This window comes from Cervus canadensis, chromosome 19 (assembly GCF_019320065.1).
Source record: "Cervus canadensis isolate Bull #8, Minnesota chromosome 19, ASM1932006v1, whole genome shotgun sequence".
NCBI lineage: Eukaryota > Metazoa > Chordata > Mammalia > Artiodactyla > Cervidae > Cervus > Cervus canadensis.
This window is the reverse complement of record NC_057404.1, coordinates 6144565-6172314: the sequence shown is the minus strand read 5'-3', so window position 1 is coordinate 6172314 and position 27750 is coordinate 6144565. Positions and strand designations below refer to the sequence as shown.

Genomic DNA, 27750 nt, shown 5'->3' with positions numbered 1-27750 from the left:
CCGAGTCCAACCCAACACTGCACTGCTACTGGCCTTTTCCAACTCTCCATCATCTTTCAAACCAGATTACCACAGTCACCTTGGGACTGATTTCCCCGAGTCCAACCCAACACTGCTAAAGTCTGTTGTCACAGAGCCGCCAGACGACCCATGTAAAACGTAAGTCAGACAGTGACCCTGGGCTGGGAACCCTCCGGCGGCTTCACATCTTACTTAGCTCTAAAGTCAAGGCTGTTCTAATGGCCCAGCCAACCCCACAGGACGCTTCACCACCTTCACCCCACCTTTTTATCTACCTGCCCCCGTCCACTCGTCTCACCTCACCCCAGCCATGCTGACATTCTCCTGCTCCACGAACACCACTGCCTGAAGCACTCTTTCCCGAAGTATGCATAGCACAGACCATCCTTCCTCACCTCTTTCAAGGGCTGACTCAGAACACCTTCTCTGGAATGTCTCCCCTGACTGACCCCTGTTGAAAACCACTCAGAATATAAAAGAAGAATGTATATAACTGAGTTCCTGTTGCTGATCAGCAGAGACTAGCACAACACTGTAAATGAGCTACACTTCAATTAGAAAAATAAAAACTAAAATCACATCCCCCCCTTCTCACCCTCCCGAATCCCCGCCACCATCCCTCTGGTCCGACTTATTTTTCTCCACAGTCGTTCTTTTTCAGTCGCCAAGTCGAGTCTGACTCTTCATGACCCCATGGACTGCAGCACACCAGGCCGCCCTGTCCTTCACCATCTCCCGGAGCTTTTGCTTAAACTCATGTCCATTGACTCGGTGATGCCATGCAACCATCTCATCCCCTGTCGCCCTCTTCACCTTCTGTCTTCAATCTTTTCCAGCATCAGGGTCTTCTCTAAAGAGTCAGCTGTTCACATCCAGGTGGCCAAAGTATTGGAGCTTCAGCTTCACCATCAGTCCTTCCAAAGAGTATTCAGCGTCAATTTCCTTTAGGATTGACTAGTCTGATCCCTTCCTTTTCAAAAGTCTTCTCCAGCACCACAGTTCAAAAGCAACAATCCTCAGTGCTCCACAGTACTTACACCTTATAACGTCGATTACTTATGTCCTTTAGTTACTGTCTATAATCCTGACAATGGAAGCAAGCTCCACAAGGCTCAGATTTCTATCTGCTGTGTTCCCTGCTTCGTCTCCAGCATCTCACTGGCCCTCAATAAATACAGTGAATGAGTAAATAGAACCTTTGTTCAGCCACTTATTCTCACCGCCATCTTCAACTAGTTTAGTGGAAAACAATTCCATGCTCACCATTATGTTGTTCCCATCCTGAATTTTCTAATTAAACATCTCCCCAAAGGTCTCCCTCACCAGGCTGCCCTGTGTCCAATGCTAGCCTGCCCTTGCGGTGGAGAAAGGCCTAATTTTTTTGCAAGTGGGAGAAGACTTAAAAGGCTTTGCCCCAAGTGTTAACAATTATTATCTCCAGATGTTGACATATCTGGTGATGTTTATTTTTTATTTTCCTTCTGCCTAAGCCTTGTCATAATGAATACATAATGAATGACTCTCATGATGAAAGAAAACCACAGTTGGAAATGACTCCCCCCTTTAAAACTAAAAATAAGAGTAGACTGGACCACAGCTGAAATAATTCATGCACTTGCCATCACAGCTCTGAGCAGTGTAGCCAAAGAAATCCTGAGGCCACACGCCTCCTCTCCCCTCTGAACATCGGCCAGCTTCGAGGCACCACCAATGGGCCGCCTTCCGGGGGTGCTTTTTCTAAAGGTACGCAGGTTCAGAACATAGACTAACGTCACTGGGTAATTTGGAAACAATTAACAAACCCATCTTTAAATTGATTACTTAAAGATACAGGTGGTTCACCAGATTTAAAAACAAAACCATGTTGGCTCAACATGCGGGTTTATTTTTTTTTTTTATTTTGCCTAATCAGCAATCTGCACAAAGCTTTGTGCCAATGTCTGGCCTATTTTAATCACTTTTCCCTCTATTTAAACAATGTGATTTTTTTTTCACCTCCTAATCCAAATGTTCAAATGGTGAACGCTATTTTCAAGAGACTGTATGGACCCAATAGTGCAGCACTGATCCAAGCCCACAGGAATCGTTGAAACTTAATGTTAAGTGAACCTTCTCAGCCCTTGTAGTCTTTTAGCAAACTGAAGAATAACAACATTAACAAGAGCCAGTGCTTTCTGTTTGTTTCAGTGCTTACTTTGGGCAAGCACCAGTCTAAGCACTTCAAGTTAATATGCTCATTTAATCCTCCCAAAGTCTTTCACCCCCATTTAAAAAGATGAAAATACAGAGGCACTGAGAGGTCAAGAAATTACCTTAAGGAGACACAGCAGTGAAGTGGCAGAATTCAAACCCTGGCTCTAGGACCAAAGTCAGGCACCAGAGGAAGTCTTGTACCTCTGTGAGTAACCCCTGGGGCTATCTCCTTGCATGCCATGCCTCTGGATATACTACTCCCATTACCCCTAATGTTATTTCTTTGTTGCCTAGAAAACTCCAATTCAACCTCCAAAACCTGAAACCCTGAGAATTAATCGTGCTCTATCACCCTTTGCCTTGTTTATATACTATTTTGTTAAAATGTAAATAAATTAATCTTCCCTGACTTAACTATTCACTTAAGCGAAAAGGGCTGTATCTGATTCACAGCTCAATTCTCCATACTTAATATCAAAAGAATGAATTAATTTACAAATTAGAAAACTTTCGAGGTTTATTTAGTAATATAACAACATTTATTACATGCTTACTATCCCAGGCACTTCGTGTATTTTAATTCACTTAAACCTTGCATGCTAAGTTGTTTCAGTCGTGTCTGACTCTCTTACAACCTTATGGACTGTAGCCCTCCAGGCTCCTCTGTCCATGGGATTCTCCAGGCAAGAATACTGGAGTGGGCTGCCATGCCCTCCTCCAGGGGATCTTCCAAACCAAGGGATGGAACCTGCATCTCTCAGATCTCCTGAATGGGCAGGTGGGTTCTTTATCACTAGCGCTACCTGGGAAGCCACTTAATTCTGACCATAACTCTACTGACAAAAGTACAGTTACTGCCAACACTTTGGAGACAATGTTAAAGATTCTATTACTGCCCACAGTCAAAGCTAGTAAGAATCAGAATTTGACCCCAGGCAGTGTGGCTTCATGCCACTGCCTCCCCAGGACACAGGTCCTGTACGGGACTCCCCAAGGTCCAGAGGAAAGGTCAGAGATAGTTCTTGCCCAAAAAGATGCCACACGGAATCTACTTTTCTTCTTCACATTAATGGGGGGAGTGATCACCTGAAGGATTTATGCTCACCCGGAACACTCACTGTCTAGCATGAAGCTTGCTCTTTAAAAAGCTCAGTAGATATTAGTTGAATGATCAAAAATCATTTCCATATACTTTGCTGCTGTTGTTCAGTTGCTATAATTATAATATATTCATATATATATGAATACTGTTGTTGTTTAGTCACTTAGTCGTGTCCAACTCTTTGCGACCCCATGGACTGCAGCACGCCAGGCTTCCCTGTCCATCACCATCTCCTGGAGTTTGCTCAGACTCATGTCCATTGAGTTGGTGATGCCATCCAACCATCTCCTCCTCTGTCACCCCCTTCTCCTCCTACCCTCAATCCTTCCCAGGATCAGGGTTTCAGCAATGAGCCAGCTCTTTGCATCAGGTCACCAATGTACTGGAGTTTCAGCTCCAGCATCAGTCCTTCCAATGAATATTCAGGGTTGATTTCCTTTAGAGTTGACTGGTTTGATCTCCTTAGAATGACTGAATTTTTCACATGTAATAGCACCAGGAACTGGTCAAAGTATTAAACACATATTTTATCTTCAAAATGGCTATGTGAGGACTTCCCTGGTAGTAGAGTGGATAAGAATCCACCTGTATTGATAAGAATCCACCCAATGCAGGGAACACGAGTTCAATCCCTGATCCAGGAAGATTCCACATGCCACAGAGCGACTAAGCCCATGTGCCCTAGAGCCTGTGCTCCACAATAAGAGAAGCCAGCACAACGAGGAGCGCCATGTACCACAACCGCAGGGCAGCCCCCACGCGCCACAGCTAGAGAAAGCCCACGTAGCAAAGAAGACTCGGTTCAGCTCAGTTCAGTCGCTCAGTCGTGTCCGACTCTTTGCAACCCCATGAATCATAGCACGCCAGGCCTCCCTGTCCATCACCAACTCCCGGAGTTTACTCAAACCCATGCCCATCAAGTTGGTGATGCCATCCAGCCATCTCATCCTCTGTCGTCCCCTTCTCCTCCTGCCCCCAATCCCCCCCAGCATCAGGGTCTTTTCCAATGAGTCAGCTCTTCGCATGAGGTGGCCAAAGGATTGGAGTTTCAGCTTCAGCATCAGTCCTTCCAGTGAACACCCAGGACTGATCTCCTTTAGGATGGACAACACAACCAAAAATAAGACAAATTTTTTTTAATGACTGTGTGAGGAAGGTATCCTTTTAAGCCCTACTTTACAGATGAGGAAACTGAGGCACGACACGTTTCAAAAACTCGAGGTTCAGGATCACAACATTAGACTGTGAAACCAAGATTCAAACTCAAGCAGTCTGACTCTGAAGACCTGTCGTTTCCTGTGGCTACTGGAACCAACACAAATTATTTGACTTAACACAACAGAAACGGATTCTCTCACAGTTCCAGAGGCTTGAATTCTGTTATCAAGATACTGGCAGGACCATGCTCCCTCCTAGGCATCTAGGGAAGGATCCCTCCTAGCCTCCTCTGCGACGCTATGGGCTGTAGCCCATCAGGCTCTGTCCATGGGATTCTCCAGGCAAGACTACTTGAGCGGGTTGCCATGCCCTTCTCCGGGGGATCTTCCCAACCCAGGGATCAAACCCGGGTCTCCTGCATCACAGGTGGATTCTTTACTACTGAGCCACTGGGGAAGCCCCCCCAGCTTCCAGTAGTCCCGGTGAAACTCTAATCTCTGCCTTCATCTCCATACAGTCATCTTTTTTCTGCATCTGTGTATCTCTGTCTTCACATGATATTCTCCCTCTCTGTGTCCAAATTTCTCTTCTGATAAGGACATCAGTCACAGTGGATTAAGGGCCCACCTTGCTCCAATCTAGGATTTCCCTGGTGGCTCAGACGGTAAAGCATCTGCCTACAATGCGGGAAACCTGGATTCGATCCCTGGGTTGGGAAGATCCTCTGGAGAAGGAAATGGCAACCCACTCCAGTACTCTTGCCTGGAAAATCCCATGGATGGAGGAGCATGGTGCTACAGCCCATGGGGTCGCAAAGAGTCAGACACGACTGAACAATCTCACTTTTTGCTCCAATCTGACCTCATCTTAACTTAAGGACATCTTCAAAGACCACTTTTCAAAGACCACTTGTCACATTCACAAGTACCAGAGCTTAAGACTTCAAGGTATTGGCTGGGAGGTGGGAGGCAAATACACTATACAGAACTGACTCCAGAGATGCAAGGAAATGACTCCGTTTTTGTAGCCAGTTAATTCTCTTGATTGGAACAAGATTTGTTAGTTCTCAAATCACTTATGAATACAGAGTACGAGCATGCTGAGTCACTTTGGTCTTGCCTGAGTCTTTGTAATCCTATGGACTGTAGCCCACCAGTCTCCTCTGTCCTTGGGATTCTCCAAGCAAGAATACTGCAGTGGGTAGCCATGCCCTCCTCCAGAGGAAGATCCCCAGGAATCAAACCCAGGTCTCCTGCATTGCAGGTGGATTCTTTACCACCAGCAAACCCCTGAACACAGTAAATGAAAGTGAAAGTTGCTCAGTCGTGTCCAACTCTTCACGACCCCATGGACTATACAGTCCATGGAATTCTCCAGGCCAGAATACTGGAATGGGTAGCCTTTCCCTTCTCCAGGGAATCTTCCCAACCCAGGGATCAAACCCAGGTCTCCCACATTGCAGGCAGATTCTTTACCAGATGAGCACAAGGGAAGCCCAAGAATACTGGAGTGGGTAGCCTCTCCCTTCTCCTGAAGATCTTCCCGACCCAGGAATCAAACCAGGGTCTCCTGCATTGCAGGTGGATTCTTTACCAACTGAGCTATCAGGGAAGCCCTGAATACAGAAGGAAGTGGTTAAATGTTTGAGATTCAAGGATTTCTTTACATACGAGATAAACAGAACACAATCAAAATGTAAAAATATTTTAAGTAAATTAGAAACTTTGTTTATCATAAAACAGTATTTCCCCAGAATGGAAGTCAGTTAATATACTAGAAAAATTCAAAGCAAAATACTTATAGTCTGCTTACTTTCCCATTCTCAATTTGCTATACACCAACCACCCTTTCTTCCTTCAAAGCAATACTTCTGAATCTTGACAATGGACAATCATCACACAATATTCTATAACAGTGACTTATAATCATTTGATACTTTCTTTTAAAACTCCTAAGTTTCCATTTCTTTTGATTCTCTGGGGCCCACAGCTAACAGTGTAAGATTTCATGCAGCCTTCAAATTTTCATTAACAAAAATTAGTGCTCAAGGAAACATGTAAATGAAGTACAAAATTTTTGCAAGTAAATGGATGTATTTCAAATTTAACCCATTGACAGTTTCCCTCTATCCTTGGAGTCTAGTGTCAAACTTGTGCATTCACCCTACATCAACTGTGATTTCTTCATCTGTTAATCACCACACAGTGGAAGCCTGATTTTCTCTGTATGCTAAGGAAACAACTAGAAATTTCCAAAACAGGCTAATTCACAATTTTTTGGTCCTTTAAACAGATTCTCTGGCAAGAATAATTGCTAACCAGCTCAGGACTCAAGAATTATTCTTTGAGATGGTTTCCTTAGATGACATCATTGATAACTAATTAAATGAATACATTTTTACTAGCATCACCTGGATGACAAAAAGACCACAAAGCTGCCTTAACTCATTTTAAATATCAATATATAGCATTTAAAACAGGATGCACATGCACAGTATGCCAAAGTTAGTCAAAGCAAACACCTCAGGCAAAATGATATTCTCTAAAATCAAATTCTTGACCGGAAATTCTATCTGCCTTTTTGTATTCCATCAGTATCCTAACTCAAATCAGAAGTGAAAGTAGTAATAGATTATTCCAGAGGATGGTTCAATTATTTTGGAAGAAACAAATGACCTGTATTTTTTTTTTAAACAAAGTAACAGACTTCCTGTAGAAAAAGACCACTATTAACATGGAATAATTTGGCAAATAAAATCCAATTTTGCTAGTACACCACATTAAAATGCAATTTTCAGACTAATATATTTACAGAACATTTCGAGACGGCCAGTTGCTCACCCCTGGAGGCTGGAGCTTATCCTCTCTAATTATACTGAGTGCATTCTCAGGACAGAATGCTCAATGATTAGAGAAATAACTGACTTTTTTCCTAAAGAAAAACATCTCAACCCCAGTTACATCCTTTAAAAGCATATATCACCCTACAGAGAGTATAGACATTTTCTTTGTTTAAAACAGCAATTAGAAAAAAAAATGCAAAACAGCTACAATTACAACAGCTTGTGCTTCTCACACAAGCTTTCTCACACTGGTTGGTCCTTAGACTCTCTCCATTCTCCTGGGAAAGTTCCTAATTTTTGCAATCTAGTAGCTCTGTGTCTCAGGGAAATATTCATTTGGGGGAGGGGGGGGTGTGCGTGTGCAAGCATTAGCATTCACATTTACTGAGTGCCTTCCCCATGCCAAGTTCTGTCCTCATAATCTACATTCAGCCCAGTCCCAGCACCTGCTCCAGCTGTGTGCCCTGGAACAACCTGGGTGAGCCTCAGCTTCCCCACCTGTATTTGCAGATGACGACAGTAGCTGCCTCATAGAGAAGCAGGGCCAAATGATTTTCTCCACCTAAGGCATTCATCACAGTGACTCACAGGAAATGAGTTGTCTCACAGGAAATGCTCAATAAATAAACATTAACCCTAATTAATTTCTGGGCTTCCCTGGTGGCGCAGATGGTATAGAATGACCCCTCAGTGCAGGAGGTCCGGGTTCGATCCCTGGGTTGGGAAGATCCCCGAGAGAAGGGAATGGCAAGCCACTCTAGTATTCTTGCCTGGAGAATTCCATGTACAGAGAAGCCTGGCAGGCTACAGTCCATGGGTCGCAAAGAGTCGGACATAACTGAGCAACTAACACTCTCACTTTCACTTATAATTTCTATACGATCCCTCTTCCTGTAAGAAAAAGGAGGTGACCTTTTCTGATAGAGACTGACCCAGGATCAAATCCCAATCTGCAGGTCTCCAAAATCTATCAAACTATAATACGAGGCAGCAAACGCACTAAGGAACTGTCATCCACATTCTCTTTAGACAATAAAAGGGGACAGGGGAGATAACAGTCAACCCCAAGGCCATGTAGCTGAATACACAGCGTTAAAAACCAACTATAGAACTTCCCTAGGGGTGCAGTGGATGAGAACTGGCCTGCCAATGCAGTAGACACGGGTTCAATCCCTGATTCTGGAAGAGTCCCCATGCCTCGTAGCAATGGAGCCCATGAGCCACAACAATCAAGCCTGTGTTCTAGGGTCCAAGAGCCACAGCAACTGAGCCCGCGTGCCTAGAGCCCGAGCCCTGAAACCAGAGGAACCCCACGAGGAGAAGCCCGAACACCACAAACAAGAGTAGCCCCTGCAAACCCAGTGCAGCCAAGAAGTTAAATAAAATTTAAAATTTTGTAAAAGCCTACTACTACCAATTATGAATGTCTCCCCACCAGCCTCTGTTTAAAAGAATGATTTTTTAAACACTTTAATCCTAAACACTATGTCAGTTTTTGATCAAGGACCATCTTCCATAGCATAGTAACAAATGTGGAGTTCATCTAAAATGCCTGGTCCACCTACCAACCATTTCCACACGAGGAAATCAAGAAAGTAAATAAGTTGATCACTTTATAGCACACATGTTCACGTGATCACAGTAAACCGTCCCACCCAGGTAGTTATCATTCTGGATATTTCATAGAGAAACGGTGGCTCAGGCAGGGCACCTACCTATATCCAGCAACCCCAGGGCCAGGCCCAAATTGAAACTTGGCTCTGTCTAGCTCTAAAGTCTACGTCCTCTTTAGAACAAAACGGTCACGGCAAAAGAAGGGTTAGGCCAGCGGGTCACTTGGCTATGAGGGCATAATCGACTAAATAAATGGGAAAGGTACCACAGTTTTTGAGGACACCCCAATGAAGATTAATTTTTATCAAATCACTTCATCTCCAAAGTAGAAGTCAGTAATATACATGGCCAAAAACATGACCCAAATAACGTGCGTGCATGCTAAGTCACTTCAGCCATGTCCAACTCTTTGCAACCCCATGTACTGTAACCCTCCAGGCTCCTCTGTTCATGGGATTCTCCAGGTAAGAATACTGCAGTGGGTTGCCATGCCCTCCTCCAGGGGATCTTTCTGACCCAGGGATGGGACCTGCGTCTCTCAGTCTCCTGCGTTGGCAGGCAGGTTCTTTACCCCTAGCACCACCTGGGAAGCCCTGATCCACATAAGGCATACCCAACTGATTATTTCAAATCTGTCTGTGTTAGGGTTAGTTCCACAGTGAAGAAAGCTTTTGAAAACACAGGACTTCGGGATCAGGTTCAGGTGAACGGTACCTATTCCCTCTCAAGCTGCCAGGGTCCTTGTCCGCCTCCCAACCCTCAGAGTCTCAGCCCCGGTGGCATACTACACAGATGTTAGAACAGGCCCCCAGGTTCCAAACTGATAATAAGTCAGAATTCCTCAGGTCACAGTACCTGGGCTGGTGAGCGTACGGGATCAGTTCTCTTTTGTTAAACTTTTCAACTGCGGTAAAATGCACGTAACAAGATTCATCATTTTAGCCATTTTTAGGGGCACAGTACTGTGGAACCTAAGCAAGTTCACACTGTTGTGTAACCATCACCACCACCCATCTCCACAACTTTTTCATCTTCCCTACCTGATACTCTGGACCCATTCAACAACAACTCCCCGTTACCCCTTCCCTCCACGCCCTGGCAACCACCTTCCACTTTGTCTCTATGAATCTGACTTCTCTAGCCACCACATGTAAGGACACTCGTACAATACCTGTCCTTTAGGACTGGTTTATTTCACCAAGCATGATGCCAGTTCTCTTTTTGCTCCCAGTTCTCCTTGACGAAACATCCTTGAAATTCACACTCTTTAGATGAATTAAAAGTGAATACACAAGAATTACATTTCCCTTTTAACTCATTGCTAAAAGGATACATTCAAAGAGCCAACTCATTGGAAAAGACCCTGATGCTGGAAAACATTGAGGGCAGGAGGAGAAGGCGGCAACAGAGGATGAGATGGTTGGATGGCATCACCAACTCCATGCACATGAGTGTGAGCAAACTCTAGGAGATGGTGAAGGACAGGGAAGCCTGTGTGCTGCAGTCCATGGGGCTCCAGAGTCAGAGGTTACTCAGTGACCGAACAACAAAAGGATATAAAAACACTAAGAATGGCTAGGGAAGCATTGAGAATAAGCCTGCAAAGCCACCCCCAGCTTCATGAAATCTCTACTTGTTTCTATTCGTTCTCTCAAAATTTTTCACTCTATGCAAATAAAATGTTTAAAACTGCATCACACTAGGTATACTCCTCCTTTAACTTAAACATCTATCAAAAAGATATATCTCTAAGCATTTCGAAAGTTAGTTTTCAAGGTCAACACTGAAGGTAAAGCAAATGTGATTTCATGAAAATATGTATCCACCAAGCTCTCCAATGCAAAGAAACTGTTTTGGGCATGCTAGTACCACACTGCTTAATAGCTGGTGCTGCAAAAAGAAAGTAATACCTTTATAAGTGTTCATACAAAAATCATTTAAATGTTGAGCAAAAATGTATGTTAACTCTGAATGGGCTATCCATCCCACTGTTATCTCTCTCAATGGAAAACAGCACAACAGCATCTAATGAAAATCTTGTTTCCTTTACAAGAAATAAAGATAATAATGCCACAAATCAACACTTTCCCTTATTGTCTATTTTTATTGGTTTTTCTTGCAAGCCACATGTTCTCAGAACAAAAGAGGAAAAAAAAAGACAAAATTCAATAAAATACTACATCTTATTTTTGCTTCTTATTTCTGCTTGCAGCTTGTAAAATATATACATAACAGCAGGATCTAGTACCAGTAAAGGAAAATGATTTAAGCTAAAATAAAACTCAAGTCAGCAGGAGATGGCTTTGATCGGGAGACCATTATACGTAAGTTGATGGAATGCAAGACTTCCTTTATTTATTTTAGTACAAATAACCTCAAGTCCTGGAAAAAAAGACATTTTTAGAAAATGACACTGACCCAATTGCTGAGTCTCATGAATAAGAGTGGTGAGCGTTACTTCTGTTGCAGCACTGCTCATACATTTTCTGCTCAAATCATTGGAATCCATTTAATTCAGATGTGGGAGTTTCTTCTCCCTGAATTTTAGGATAATAGATGGTTGAAGACATGGAGCTCCTGACCACAGCAACTGTGCTCAGATGCTCTGTGGTGTCCGGCTCTCTGCCACCCCATGGACTGTAGCCCGCAAGGCTCCTCTGTCCATGGGATTCTCCAGGCAAGAACACTGCCGCAAGTGGCCATTTCCTTCTCTAGGGGATCTTCCAGACCCAAGGATCGAACCTACGTCTCCTGCTTTTCCCACATTGGCAGGTGGATTCTTGACCACTTCCCAGCGCCACCTGGGAAGCCTGACCATAGTGATGGTATCCAACAAGACCGGTCACACTCAATTCCCCACCCCATTTAGGGAAAGCACCAGTGCCAAGAAAACAAAACCCTGACACAAGAGACCCCAAAGCACCGATCCCCAGAACTAAGAGGGACCCTCAGGGACCCCCAGCCCTAATCCTCCTCACGTTCCAGGAGGTTCCTTCCTTGGGGGGAGGGTTTTTGTGGGCTCTTCCATCTCCAGCTGCAGCTTCCTTTAACCCTCTTCTCAGTGAAGTATTACTGCATCTCTCTGGGAGTTTCCCCAAATATAGAAAAGTCAGCGACATGGGACAGGGGCCTTTCCCCACCCCTGACAATGGAGCCAAACGCTTTCACTCTGAATTATGCTATCTACACTAATATCCTTTCAAAAAGACTCACTCTGGGCTCTCCCTCCAGCGAAAATTTTCAGTGAGCTTCCTGGCCTCTGTGCCAAACTAGAACCATAAACATGATTGGAGAATAAAACTCTCCAAAAACATAGACCTAGTCCATCTTCCCTGACTTCAGGGAGGACCAAAACTAAACATACCTCAACAGAAAAATAATCCAAAGCCAGCAGTTTTTTGAGTTGGAATTAAGATTCCAACATCTCAGCAAAAACCCAGGTCAAGGTTAACCAAGTCATGACCCCAAATTTATTTTTCTCATACCAAATGCTCAGCCTTAGCAACTCCAACTGGTCACTCCTCTCTCTCTTTCCACCTGGAGTCAGCTGACCTCCAGGACAACATCTCTGTACCCCAAAGAAGATAGGATAAAGTCATAATTTGAACAATGGAAGTCAAAAACCACTCTCCATTAGCCAGTTCCTCCCCTAAATGCACCAAACGAGCAACAATCTCTCAGGCTCAAAATGCCATTTATCTTTGGACCCAAGCCAGGGGGACTGATCAACTGATCAGGCATGAGGAAAATCAGTAAAAGAAATCCTGTCCCAACTGAAGATCCTGCATGTGTGAGTGGTCAGTCATGTCCAACTCTGCGACCTCATGAATTGCACCCAGCCGCGCTTCTCTGTTCATGAGATTTCCCAGGTGAGAATACTGGCGTGGGTCACCTTCCCTTCCTTCAGGGGATCTTCCCGACCCAGAGATCGAACCCCTGTCTCCTGCATCTGCTGCACCGGCGTGAACGTGAAAGTTGCTTGGTCGTGTCCAACTCTTTGTGACCCCATGGACTATACAGTCCATGGAATTCTCCAGGCCAGAATACTGGAGTGGGTAGCCTTTCCCTTCTCCAGGGGATCTTCCCAACCCATGACTTGTGCATTGGCAGGCGGATTTGTTACCACTAAGCCAGCCTGTAGTCCTCTACAATGAGAGAAACAGGGAGAAGAGGGGGAAGCAGAGAGAAATCTGCCTCACATGAAGCGTTCCTTCAGGTGCATGCAAAGCAGAACCTTGAGAGCAGCCTGTTCAAGGTGTGCACCAAGAAACACCTGTTCAGAAGAGGCCGTGCAAATACACCCACAGGCAAGTGCTGGGCTAAAGAAAGCTCACAAACTTCTTTTCAGCAGGAAATCTTGAGTACGCTGATGAGTAGGTACACACAGGTTTCTGAATTTAACACAGAAGGCTTTATTCACAACGTATTTCCAATGATTCAGGTTTCCAATCACTTTGAGAAACACTACTTTAGAGGCTGTGGAAGCAAGACAAGCTAGAGCTGAGGCCTGAATGAGCAGAAAAAATAATAAGGCAACATCAATATAGTTTTTGGACAATAGGAGCATTAGGGCTCCTTTAAGAGTTTTTTATTGTTGGGGGGATATATTCCTTGATTATCTTTTTTTTTTAATTACTGATCTATTTAGTTCCAGGTGGACAGCAAAGTGATTCAATTTTACATAAACAGGTATTCTTTTTCAGATTCTTTTGCACTGTAAGTTATCACAAGATATGAATGTAGTTTCCTAAATTGTTTTTGTTTATCTATTTTATATGTAGTAGTGTATATCTCGGAGAAGGCAATGGCAACCCACTCCAGTACTCTTGCCTGGAAAATCTCATGGGCAGAGGAGCCTGGTAGGCTGCAGTCCATGGGGTCATGAAGAGTCGGACATGACTGGGCGACTTCACTTTCACTTTTCACTTTCATGCATTGGAGAAGGAAATGGCAGCCCACTCCAGTGTTCTTGCCTGGAGAATCCCAGGGACGGCGGAGCCTGGTGGGCTGCCGTCTATGGGGTTGCACAGAGTCAGACACGACTGAAGCGACTTAGCAGCAGCAGTGTATATCTGTTAATCCAGAACTCCTTACTTCTCCTCCTCCCCACTCCACCCTCCATCACCAAAGAGATGTTTTAAAGTGAGGCCCTCTGCACCATTCTCCTGGCCTGAAATTGCTCATCTCCATGATCCTGACCCTGATAGCTCAGTTGGTAAAGAATCTGCCTGCAGTGCAGAAGACCCCGGTTACATTCCTGGGTTGGGAAGATCCCCTGGAGAAGGGATAGGCTACCCACTCCAGTACTCTGGCCTGGAGAATTTCATGGACTGTACAGATCCATGGGGTCACAAAGAGTCAGACACGACTGAGCGATTTTCACTCATGATCCTGCCATGACCATCACTTACTGCTACTCGGGTCATAGCTTAGTAGTCACCCATTAGGGCCACTTGATCAAAAGGAGCCCATTAGGATTCCACATCACATCACCCATCTCTGTTATTTCGCAGAGCCCCCCATGAAAGCAGCAGAGAGTGTTTTAATCATTGCAGTACCCTTAGGTCCCACCAGCACACAGTAAGTGCTTAATAAACATTTGCAGAATGAATGAGGAAGTGAAGTATTCTGACTATCCCTCCCTCTGGCTTGCAGAAAAGATGAAACATCTGGTTATATTTAATTTCAGTTCAATATGATTTATTAGTTCAAATAGAGAGGCCATGCTTATGCTGTGGTTGCAAAATTAAATATCTCCATTTCCTGTGGACGTGTTTTCATTCTGAGCCACGATAAGAAAACAATGTACTTTTGAGTCCTTCTAGAAACAACAATGAGTTTAAACTGAGCCCCTCCCCTAGACCTCTCTAGAATTTAGACACAAAAATCACAAAAGTTAATCAGCTCTTACATGAACACATACCAACCCCACTAACATCATGCTGTAAGTGTATACCATCATATCTGGGGATAAACTCTCAACTAGCTGCTGAAAATGTCCTGGGGCATATTTACCAAAGCCGCCAATGGTCACACTCACATTCTCATTCTTTGACAAATGTTAACTGAGTCCCCAGGACTTCTGAAGCACCGGGAACACGACGATGGAGAAGTCACAGTGCTGTCCCTCAAGGACCTGCAGACCAGAAGAGGGGCCAGGGAAGTAAATGGATACAATTCTGGGTGGTAACAAAGGTGGGCTGTAGGTGGGGGTGAGGAGCTCCCTGTGGGAGCCCGAAGAGCCAGCCGCCCTGTCCTGGGCACCCCAGTGGTCGTCCAAGCGTGGACCCCAGACCAGCAGAATCAGCATCTCCCGGGACGCTGTTAGAAGTCAGACTTTCATCAGGCTCCACAACAAGCCTGTGGGATCGGCCTGTGGTGGGGCCGGCCCTGTGTTTTAAAACGCCCGGAGGTCCCTGACGCACACTGACGCCCACGATGATTCAACTGCTTCCCGGAAGAGTTGCAGAAGTCAAGCAGGTAAGGAACAGAGCAACGTAAGGATGCCTGCAGGCGGTGGGAACAGCATAAAAGGCCAGAGAAAACCCGGCGTCTATAAAAACCGTGAGGCGTGAGCTCAGGGCGTGAGATGGAGAGCATGGGAGACCGCGAGGTGGGGCAGGTGCGGCACGAAGGAGCCAGGGCTTCACCCCGAGGGCAGCGAGGAGCCCCTGAGGATGCGGTGAGCGTGCCCAGACCTGCAGATTTCTAAAGATTTCACCTTGGAGGCAGTGTTGAGAACACGGAGAGGCGCCGGAGAAGGAGCTGCAGGCTCCTAGGTGAGAGGTGACTAGCAACGGTAACGAAGTGGAGGCATGCTGTCAGAAACAGCGGGCTCGGAGTGGGAGCCGGGGGTCAGGGACGCCTCACTCTGTGGCATAGATGGAGGGGCCGGATGGCGCACCCCTCCTCCTGGGAGGTGGGGCCTGCCCCACACCCCACACCCCAGCAGGGCAGGGGCTCGTCAGGGAAGCACCGAGCACTTCTCCCGGGAGTACACATCACGTTTTATGTAGCTGTTCTTTAGCTGTCAGAGCCAGGGGCCATCGTGGTCAGTTTCCACGTGCATCATTTGGAACAGCGCCCAGGGCTTGAGAAGCCAAACTGAAAGGATGGACAAGCCAGGAGGCCACTGAGAGGCCACTGCTCTCATTCAGCAGAAAGAGGACCATGTCATGCGGAAGGAATTAGAAAGCTGTATCAATTGAACTTAATTTTTCTCTAGTCTGTTGATAGTGTTCAAAACACTAAACGAAAACCTTTACAAGTCAACCGCCTTATGAAAATTCAACAGTTTCTGATCTGTTGCATAGTCCACAGGGCTTCCCTGGTGGCTCAGACAATAAAGAATCTGCCTGCAATGCAGGAGACCTGGGTTCGATCCCTGGGTTAGGAAGATCCCCTGGAGAAGGCTACCCACTCCAGTATTCTTGCCTGGAGAATTCCATGGACAGAGGAGCCTGGTGGGCTACAGTCCATGGGGTCACAGAGAGTCAGACACGGCTGAGTGACTAACACACAGACACACACACACACGAGTTCACAAACTCACCTTCCTGCCGAAAGTCAGAAATGACCATGAAGTCAGACGCACACTTGCAAGTGAAAATATTGACATGACAAAGCTGCAGGTCACAGAGAGATTGCCACCTAATTGAGACAAGTCTGCTTCGTTTTCAGAATAACTCTGCAAGGCCCCGAAGTACAGGACAGAGACATCTCAAAGCCCGCTGAGACGGACTGAGAGTTTGCTTTGATTTTTAGAAATGATTTCCAGCAGGCAGATAATGCTGTGACCCAATTACAGGGTATTTTGGAAACAGCAGGCACCTAACGTGGGGGTGGGGCTGGTGGGCAGACAGTACCACCTGCCCCTCAGTCCTGCACAGAACTTTATGGAGAGGGAGCTGTGGCAGTCAGAAGCAATGCAACTTCTCCCTTGACCTGCTTCCCGTTTTCTCACCATTCCCAAAATAGACCGAGCTAAGGAAAATCCTAAGTATATTTCTCAGCCCTCTAGGGGGAAAGTTCATGAAGGGCAGAAATTTGGGTCCCTGGGGAAAAAAAAAATGGATGAAAGGCAAAGTCCTAGCATCAAGAGGTGGAAACAGTGGAAAATAAGACCCACAGACAAAAAGGAAGCACAGAAACAGAAAACAATGGCCAGTTCTTACCCCAGAGCATACTGACAGCCGGCACACAAGCTCAACTCTCCTGGATTCTCCAAACTCAAGCTCTTCAGAGTCGCAAGTTAAAGTTTCTGCTTGAAACTAAAATTAATAATAACTGATAAGGCCTTACTAGAGACCCAGTGCTGTTTTCTTGTTTGGTTGGTTTGGGTTTGGGGGGCGGGGGCGGGGGTTGCCTTGTTTTGACCTCAGCACGCATCTTGCAGGATCTCAGTTTCCCAACCAAGGACTGAACCCAGGCCAGGGCAGGGAAAGCGCCGAATCCTAACCCCTAGACCACCAGGGAACTCCCCCAGTATTGTTGTACGCCCTTATCATCTTCACGAAACCCTCATAACAACCATGTTCTGGGGAAGCTGAGGCACTGTGTAATTCTGCGGTCCAGCTGTGCTGTCCAAGATTATACGGTTATGGAGCCGGAGAGCAGTGCTGGAATGCTGGGAGGCAAACCACCAAACCTCGACTGCCTCCCCAGGGCTGTCCCGTGCACGCACTGCAGGATATTTACCAGCATCCTTGGCCTCCACCCACCTGATGCCAGTCACACCTCTCTGACAATCACAACAACCAAAAACGTCTCCAGGAGTATTGCCAAACTTTCCCTAGGGGGCAAAATCGCCACCACCCCCCACCCCCGCCCCACACGGAGAACCACAACTATAGAGATTTGAAAGGCCAAATCTCTAGGTCCTTTATAGAAGCAATAGCAAATACCAGCTCTTGGATAGAAGAAACAGGCTACCACACTGCCACTAAACCAAAGTAAAATGGAAAAGGAGACAGCTGAAGGGCTTTCTGTAGCAGTGAGTTTTACTATAGTCCTTTGCCATGACTCCTAGAAAGCCTGTAAGGTCTTCCTGCTCTCCCTTCTCCCCTCCCTCAGAGCCTCACAAATGCCTCTACTGAAGCACCTTATAATGATACTCCAGGACATTCCTGTCTTCCTCAACACTTTGCGCTGTACCTGGCACCAAGTCTGTACTCAATAAACACTTGCTGAACAAAGGCATGGACAAACGATGCTGAGGTCTCTGGGTGTCCCTTAATGATTGCCTGTCTGTCTGCACTAGCAATCTCGAAAAGGTATAAACAAATAGAGTTTGGTGAGCGGGGAGGATGAGAGGCTCTGGTCAGAATCTGAGGTTGAATCAGTGCTTTTCAAAGCATCTACACCCCTCTCAGTTCACTTTACGTCCAGGCCATGCCTCAGTTCTGTTCAGAAATTCAGCTGTATTTTGTTCACTGGGGAACGAACTCAAGAAACCTAACTCGTGCTAAGGAAATTCTACTTATTCATATTATAACTTGTGCTGATACACAGTCTGCCAAGCAAACAGAGATACTCGTTACTGCAGGTCCACTGACCAACTCTATTGCCCAGGACAAAGGTCTACTTGGGAAACCAAATGCAGATCAGAAGGTAAGAACAGAGCCAGCAGCCAGCAGCACGCAGGATGCTCCCAGGAAGGAAGGCACGCCCACCACCCTCTCTCCAGCAGCCAGAAGTCTCAGATCTGCTTGGAAAGCCCCTGAAATCCTCAGGTTCCTCCAGTCATCAAAGGCCTAGTCACCCCAACACTGCCCATGATTGACATGTGACAACTGATCAGATTCTGGGGCATTTTACTTACAACAGAAATATCCTCGACCAGAATCTGCCCAGAGAGATTCAACACAGCAACCCTTAGATTCAGACATATTTAGAAATTATATTTGGATCTTTCTACTACTCAACGTGTGTTCAGATGAAAGCAATGCACATGAGGCCATCATCTGGAGGCAATGGCTCCATCACTAAGTACACAGATTGAGGTTAGCGGGATTCTGTAAATGGATGAAAGGTGAAATTTTCACCTTCTTCCCAAAGGCTGAGTCTAGGAAAGTTTCATGTTGTGGTGGAAAGAATAGTGCAGGCTTTGTTTAGGGCCTGGGCAAGTCCTTGACAGTGTCTGAACCAGGTTCCCTCATCTATAAAAAAGGAAAAAAGAGGATACCCCAAAAAACGAAGTGAAGTGTTTCCTATATAGCACCAGGCAGAGTTCACCCTTGACAAATGTAATTTCTTCACCTCCTGAGTTCCTCAGCAACCCACAGACTCTTCTGGGTTAACAACAGTTGCAAGGCAAGCATTCCTGTCCACCATGTAGCCTTTGGTTCCCAGGCGGCACTAGTGGTAAAGAATCCACTTGCCCATGCAGGAGCTACCAGAGACACAGGTTCAATTCCTGGATCGGGAAGATCCCCTGGAGAAGGAAATGGCAACCCACTCCAGCATTCTTGTCTACAAAATCCCAGGGACAGAGGAGGCTGGTAGTCTACAGTCCATGGGGTTTCAAAAGAGTCAGACACAAGTAAGCATGTGCACGTACACACACGTAGCCTTTAGTGAAAAGGACCTCAGTTTCCTAATCTCTAAAATGGGAACAGCACTACAGTATCCTGTAAGAATTAAATAGGGTAACAGGTAAAACAAGCTCTTTGCACAGAGTTCCACAATAATATATTATTAAGACCAGTGAGATCCAAATATTAGTAAGTACAGATTTTTAAAGTATTATCTGAAAATTATTTTCTTAAGCTACTATTTAAAACTCAGAAGTAATCTGTGTTTTTTTCCTCACCTCCCACCCTCCTAACAGCTACTCAAACTAAAGGTGAACAATACCAATTCCATGAGCACATTATCCATAAACCTCCAGCGATTCATCAAGGCTCACCCTGGAGGGCGTGATGCTGAAGAGGTGCAAACCAAGCCGGCTATAACACAACTCCCAGTTCTGTGGCTCTAACTCCAACACCATTTCCTAGAATCACCCACCCTGAATCGCTAAAGCATGCCGTTTGGGCAGAAAGAAGTCTGCATGCAAAAAAACAAACCCCACAATCTGTCATTCTGAGGCCCCGCCTGCTAAAATTCACATTTTAGTCACTTGTCCTTTCTGCTCTCTCAGAACCTCATCTTTCATCTTGGCACTTTCCTTGTCATTCTTGGGCTATAATTCAAAAATACTTGCTGGTTCCCAGAGCACTTTCGAAATTAACTTCTTCTCGGCTCCTAGGACCTTGAGTCTGTACCAATGATTCCACATTCCTGGAAGGCCCCATCAGCTCACCCACAAGCTCCAATGTGTCTGGCCTCCACTAGTCAACTTGATCCTGAGGGCAGAGCTCCCTACATCTCAGGCCCAGATTCCCAGATTTATCAATTTCATGGACCATTAAGCTGCCAAATAAAAATATTCCCATCAGTTCACAGAAGAAATCTTACCCCCATATCAGAATGGCATAATGTCAGAGAAGAGGACAGATCTCCTCATTTGAACACACGTAGAAAATATTCACTACATGGTCATCATTATCACGCGGACAAGGAGCATGGAAACCTCACGGACAGACAACAGCCCTAGCGCCGTGATGTGCATATAGTAGACACTCCACTAAGCTCTTACTCACATGGCCGCAATTTGGGAAACGCTGCATTCCAGACCACCAGTCATGCCAAGACTTCCTTCTTCAACAACGGCATTTCCTTCACTCTCTGGAGCTCCGTAAGTTCTCCTCAACCTCATCCTCCTAAGTGCATACTTCCCCCAGCTCAGTTCCAAAAGTGCATTCTTTTTACTCAACTTGAAAAGGAAAAATCAAAACAAAATCACTCTGCCTCCTACTTCAAGCATTCCTGAAGCATACTTTCCAAGAGAGTTACACTTCAAAAACTTTAGTTATAACCTAGAGATAAAATTTTGTAAGACTTCCACAAGCAGCAAAGGACAGAATGGTTCACTTTATTTACAACAGTGACCAAATCATCAACAAACAATAAAGAAAAACCTTAATTCATGTTCCATACCATTCATTATTTCCATATTCTCTTTCCATGGCTGTTCATGTGAATCTACACATTTTACATACCAATAAATAATACGCTGTGACTTTTCCCTGATTACAAAAATAATGCCTGTCCTAGCATTTGTTCAATACTTAGAGGACCACGTAAGATTCAAATATTACGGACAAAAGATTATGTAGAGAGGGAATATCTCCTGTAACTCTACACCCTATGCCCCCTCATACCTTGAAACAGACCAAGGCTTCTAACTTCTTGCCAAGTTGTGATGACTTGACTTTCTACCCCCATGTACTGCCTCTCTTCCATCTCTCATCTGCATTTGCAGTTACTGCCCTACTCCTACCACGGGCCCAGCAGCCCTGGAGCCTAGTTATGATCAGAAGCGCTAGACTTACCGTCTACTTATTATCACTTATTTAAATCCTGGTAACAAATCTGGCTTCTCTTCACCTGCCTCACTTAAAGGTTAATGAGGCTGAGTTTTGAGAGCATCTTAAAAGCAAAGTACATTACAAACATCAAATTAGATAGGTTTCCTTTGACCCATCACAGATTACCAAAAAAAAAAAAAAAAAGTTCACAGTTTAGGTAACATTCGGACAGCCATCATTCTGGTACCTCACAGCATGGGTAATCTTGCTCAAGTACAATGATGGTGGCCAACATGAAATGATGATGATCAGTTTTATTCCAGAGACCAAGGGCTGCAATGCTCTGATCAAAGAGCTAAAGAGACAGGCAAGGGACATGGGAAAAGTTTTGCCCGAAGTTTATAAGGTGCCGCCCGGCAACCAGGGCAGCAGGAAGCCTCCACTCGTACAGCCCTGAGAGGACTTACTACTTAGACACCTGCACGCCTGGAGCAGTAATCTCTTCAGGAAGTCTCTGTAGAGCAGTTTCACATACCTAATAGTGCTCTACCAAATCTAATTATTACTATCTTCCTACCGTAAACTGGCAGCCCACAAAGAGTTGTTTTAATGACATCATTCTTTGACAATCAAAAACTAGAAGGGATGTAGGAAATGGTCAACAAAATGAAGGGCATTCCACACAGTAGGCTTCCCTGGTGGTTCAGTGATAAGGAATCCACCTGCCAATGCAGGGGACCCGGGTTCAATCCCTGGGTTGGGAAGATCCCTTGGAGAAGGGAATGGCTACCCACCACAGTATTCTTGCCTGGAGACTTCCATGGACAGAGGAGCCCAGTAGGCTACCGTCCATGGGGTCCCAAAAAGTTGGACACAACTTAGCAATTGAACAACAATTCCATAAAGCAGGATGGCCCAGACTTAGTGGAACAAAACCAGCTTCATCTAAGGCTTCACCTGTAGTCCTCCTTTTCAAACGGCCCCTGGACTGGGACCCGAAAGCTCAAAAGACACCACGAGGGTGCCTTCTATTGCAACACCCTCATTTTACAGATGGGGAAACTGAGCTTCCCAAGATCACACAGTAAATTTAAGGAGCAGACAACCCTGGCCCAGAAGGCAAGTCTTGGGATTCCCTGGCTGGTGGTCTTTTTGTGAAATCCCACTAGACATTTATTATGGAGCATCTGTCACTCTGCCTCTGACAAACTTCACACCATCAACACGTAACAACATGCAGAATATGCATCGTGTTTAGTCACTCAGTTGTGTTCCACTCTTCGACTCCATGGAGGTAGCCTGCCAGACTCCTCTGTACATGGGGATTCTCCAGGCAAGAATACTGGAGTGGGTTGCCATGCCCTTCTCCAGGGGATCTTCCCAACCCAGGGATCAAACCCAGGTCTCCTGCATTGCAGGCAGATTCTTTACCACCTGAGCTAACAGGGAAGACTAAGAATACTGGAGTGGGTAGCCTATCCCTTCTTCAGGGGAACTTCCCCACCCAGGAATCGAACCGGGGTCTCCTGCATTGCAGGACAATTCTTTACTAGCTAAGCTACCCGGGAAGCCCCAGAATATGCGCTAATAACATACAAAATTAAAATGGGTAATCTGGGCTTACCTTCCTTACATTCATTTGTTGGTAGTACAGCAATGTTGAAAATAAATGAACATAAAAGTTTTTAAATCTGAATAGAAGCTTCTTAAAAACATTAAAATCATTCTGAAGACATGCTGTTCCAATCAAATCTAATTCCAAATAACAAATCAAATATGTTTTACAAGAGAATGCTTATTGAATAATGAAAGCAGTTAAACATAGTCTCATATAAAATAAAACTCGGAAGTTCTATTGCTTTACAAGCAATGAACTGTCCACCTCCTCAGAGGGATTTTCTTGGGACGCTGACATTTATGTCAGAGATAACAACATATAAGATGTGTAAGAGTCTGAATATCAGACTTGACACATAGTAAGTAATGAACAAATGCTACTTTCCTTAACTTGGGAGAGGAAAATAAGCATCACCCTCATAAGCAGTAGTATCTTACAATATTCTTACAATACTTTTCTAAAAGTCTGTCCTGTGCCCGTGAAAAATGTAAGGGGCTATACTACAACAGGGCACTGAATATTTTAAAACTGAAGAAGGTATAAAGACAACATCCCATTTCTTTTAAGACACAAATTTAGATATCCTGAAATCAGGATAGTCAACATAATACTGTTCCAACACAATGGCAAGCCTTCCTGTATTCCTGCTGTAACAGAAAAGAAAAAAAAAATGATTTTTGTTGTTTCTCTGGTGGCAGGAAAAAAAAACACAGTCATCAAACTATCAAACTTTGAAACATGACATAAAAAGAGTAACAGATTTAAAATATTTTATCTTTGTACATGTGGATTCTTCCACTATTTAGCAGACTTTTCCTAAATGATTTTGTAGTCAGGATTCTTATTACTCCCGTTAACTGTAAGAAGTCAGTCTTTTAAACTTCAGCTCGTGCGTTTTTCCACTAGCACTTTATCAAAGTTTCAGAAAATGGGACTGTGCTGACTCCATACAGGTGAATTACTTAGTTAAAAGTATTAACATCCTTTTGAAGAGACAATGAAAGAAACATTTCTTTCCTTTCCAGTTCCCTGGAAAAGGACCTTAACTTTAGAATTCCTTCTCAAAGGCTCTGAGCAAATATCTAGACCAACTCCAGCCTGTGGAGTCCCTGAGCGATTTTTCCAGGTCATATAATTAGCCAGTGACCAAGGCACAGCTATTGAGATCTGCGTCTGTTATCCCAGGTGCTCTGACTGCCAGCCCACTGTACCCTACCTGTATTCTCTCAGCGTTCCAAAACCAACCCCCCCACCCCGAGGTCCCTCATCCTCTTAACAAATGCCACCCTTTCAAAACTGCCATTTCTAGGACTCTGCAAGTTACCATAAACAACTGCTCAACAAATATTGCCTCCAAGCTACAAACTGAAAACACCACGATGTGGGTTCCTAAAGAAACCCCCCTTCCTGAACGCTCAGCTACCCAAATGCAGACACTCTTAATGATCACGGCCATTTGAGGACAAGATGTGAAGTATAAATTCATGTCAAGAAAAATAAACCAAAGACTCAAGAGACCCAAATCCAGAACAACAGATCAGGATGCCACTGTTTGCTTTTTAAATCAGTGAAATATTAAAACAAAGGACAAACCAATGCCAACCTCCCAAAGTTTCCCCATTTCTTGGAATTCAGACACGACTGCTGGCATCATTTTAAGAGAATCCTTTGAGTATTTTGCCTAAGTCATCAGGCACAACGTAAAGCCAGTGACGGAGGGACTTCTAATCACAGCTGAACCCTGTCTTGTTTGAGCGTCTGACACTGACCTTATTCTCCTCTCAGACTTTGGCCCTCCCCAACCACTCAATCCATCCAAAACAGTCTGGGACGGCCATGGCTCTAAGCTGCCCTGAACTTGACTACAAAACGGCCACAACTCTGATTTTTTTTTTTTTTTTTTTAATTCAGGTCCCGCGCTCCTTCGACTCTTAGCCCCTGACCCCTCAGTTCTAGCCCTCTTCGCCGATGTCACGATCACCTTTGATTGTTTCTACGGCACTCCTCCATCCCTCCTCCGTCCAGCAGTGTTTTCAACACACAAATGTCATTTCTAGCGTCCAACCCTCCATTCTGTCCGGCGGGCAGCAGAGTGGATTTCAGGATCAGCTTCCCTGCTTCGGTCCCCTTCGCACAGCCATTTTCTAGTTAAAACGCTCCCTGCCTCCGAGAGGGAAATGAACTTTTCCCCCTTTGATCTCCCAGCGGCTGGGCTCTGAACCCCCTAGAATCCAGCCCAGTCTTCAAGTCCCCGGCAGGAGCGCGCTGCCGCCGGTGGAGGGAGAGCCCAGCCGCACAGCGGAGGCCGGTGCCAGGGCAAGGGGGTGTGCGCTCTTCCCCGCCGGCGCCCACCCTCGCTTTTTCCCCGCCGCAGCACCCCCAGCGCACCCCCTCTCACCCCGTCTCCCCCGCCTCAGGCCCTGCCAAGCCCCGGCTGCCGAGGGAAGGAGGGCGCCGAGAAGCCAAAGGGATGGAGTCAAGGAGTGAGCCCTCCCGGCCCTGCGGCGCGGGAGCGGGCACGCGAGACTCCGCGGCAAACGCCCGCTGCAGATGCTGTGGCTGCGGCTGGGCGAGTGGCAGTGGCCGCGCTGCCCTCGGGGCCGCGAGAAGACGAGCAGCCGCCCGGGCTGCGCGCCGCCACTCGCCCCACGCCGCTGCTGCGGATCGGCTCTCTCCCCAGCACTCCCGGGCCGCCCCGGGATCCAGAGCAGAAGCAAGCACGAGAGCGGGGCTCACCGGCAGTGCGCGGCGCTCGCCTCGGCTCCGGCGCCCGGCAGCTCTGCTCCAGTCTCGCCCTGCCGGGAGCGCCAGGATCAGCTGCGGGAGCAGCGCACGAGCTTCCTACTTGAGACCAGGACGGGCTCCGGCGACTGAGCATGCCCAGTGCCGCCCCGCCAGTCCCGCGCAGGGAGCGGCGCCGGCGAGATTCCCCTTCTCCGGGCTTTGGCGGCGGCTGCGCGGAGAGGCTGGAGGGGCCTGACCGGGCGGGGGCCGATCCCGAGAAAGGCGGGGCGGGGGGCGGGGGCCGGGGGCGGGGGCGGGCCGCGCGCCTCGTGCGACCCCTGCAGGCAGAGGCTTCGGGGCCTCTCGAACTCACACAGTCCCCTAACCATCCGGGAAGATGGCAGGGAGACAACGCGGGCCAGAACGTCGAGCCCCAGCGCGATGTAGCCCGGCATCCCCTCCTTGCGGCTCGGTGTCTGTCTGCACCAAAAGGCAGCTGGGTAACCTTATCCCTGGCTAGTCTTTTCTCCCACACGTCTGCATTCCCTTATAACGGGAAAATGTCCTCAGAGGAGAGCGGCCCACGCCCACCCAGCTGCAACTTTGTGGGCGAGACCTTCTCCTTCCTTCTGCCTCCTTATCTAGAAACCCAGGCATATGGCGCGTGAGCACACACACCATTTCTCCATGTGAAGATCACAGCAAGATCACCTCAACGGAGGAACACACCTGCAAGAGAGGCAAAGCATAATCTCCCTTTCCCCTCCAGGAATATTAATTAAAACTCAGACAGACAAGCAAGATCCTGATAAGAAAGAATACCAAGGAGCCATCAGTTTTCTGCCCCCAAACACTGCGTAACATCCCCAAAGCATCTTTAGGATTGGGCGCTTCACCAGTGCAGTGACTGTCAAACTTGAGCCTCCATCAGAATAGCCTGAGGATTTATGGAAAGTCAGACTACTGAACAGAATCTCGGAATGGGCAGGTCTGTGATGCGCCCAAGCATCTGTACATTTAACGACTTCCCAGGTGATGCTGGTGCTGCTGCTGGTCTGAAGGCCACGCTTTGGGAACTGCTGCTCCACACATACACACAAGCCTTTCTTACCATCTCCTTCAGGAGGATTATGCTAAAAGTAATTGACTAATAATTACAAGGTAATGGCTGCTCCTCAGTCATCCTTTTCCCTAAACCTCCACAATGCAGTCCTTCTTCAAACAGCAAACTCACTGGTCCCTATTCTTCATGAGAGGACTCTATGTGGTTGGGGGCCCGCATTGCTTTTTTCCTTCAACATCATTAATTTATTGAGGACCCACAAAATCTTACAGTTAGCTTAGGGATAGCAGTGGATAAAAAAGCACAGACCCCTGCTTTCATAGAGCTTAGTCCAGCGAGGTGGACAGAAATCCATTAAATAATCACTCAAAAATGTCACTTCAAACATGAAGAGTGCTAGGAGGGAAATCTACTAGGTGTGTAGTAAAGGGTGTATAATGGGACCCTGATGCAGTCTCGGATGGGGTTGGAAGAAATGAATAGTGGAGGAAAGCTGCCTTGCGGAATAGGAGTTTCTGGCATTTACACCCCCCAAACCTCTCCCATAAACAATTTCCCTCAGACCAATCTGGAGGCCAACAATTATGTCACTCCTTCCGCAAAAGAAAAACAATATTGCCGCTAAGAATTCCCTATAAATCCATGGACGTGCTCATCCCCGGGGCTGTCTCTGTCTATGGAGTTCGTGCACCACCCAGGTAGTCGACGGTTGCCGTGTAACCCACTTTGGGAAAATGCGGAAAGCTCTCTAGTTCTAGTCTACGTCCTCCTGGTCTAAAAAAGCGAGGAAATTAGCCCAGGACCACTCCGCCCATCAGCAGGGGACCACCATCAGCCTTCCAGGCAGGCCCTCTTTCCGCAGGTACTCTATTCCCTCGGGCTTAGCTCCCCGCGGCTCCCCGGATGTCCATCCCTGCCATCCCCTCTCTCCGGGGTCCTAGAGCGGTAATCTCCGTCCACCCCTCCCGGATCGATCTCCTGCGGACCGAGAGGAAAACCCGCGGT

At 46.3% G+C, this 27750-nt stretch overlaps 1 protein-coding gene across 17 annotated transcripts in view; it reads right to left on the bottom strand.

The window, feature by feature from the left end:
- APBB2 (amyloid beta precursor protein binding family B member 2) overlaps window positions 1-25919 on the bottom strand; it is a 361466-nt gene extending 335547 nt beyond the window's left edge. For 13 of the 17 annotated variants that reach the window (XM_043438752.1, XM_043438751.1, XM_043438761.1 and 10 more), the window contains exon 1: window positions 25695-25918. The gene's annotated coding sequence lies outside the window, so the exon portion shown is untranslated. Of the gene's footprint in view, window positions 1-25694 lie in introns of all 17 variants that reach the window. The other 4 variants (XM_043438759.1, XM_043438764.1, XM_043438760.1 and 1 more) reach the window with 1 other exon arrangement.
- Between the last annotated feature and the right edge of the window lie 1831 nt (window positions 25920-27750).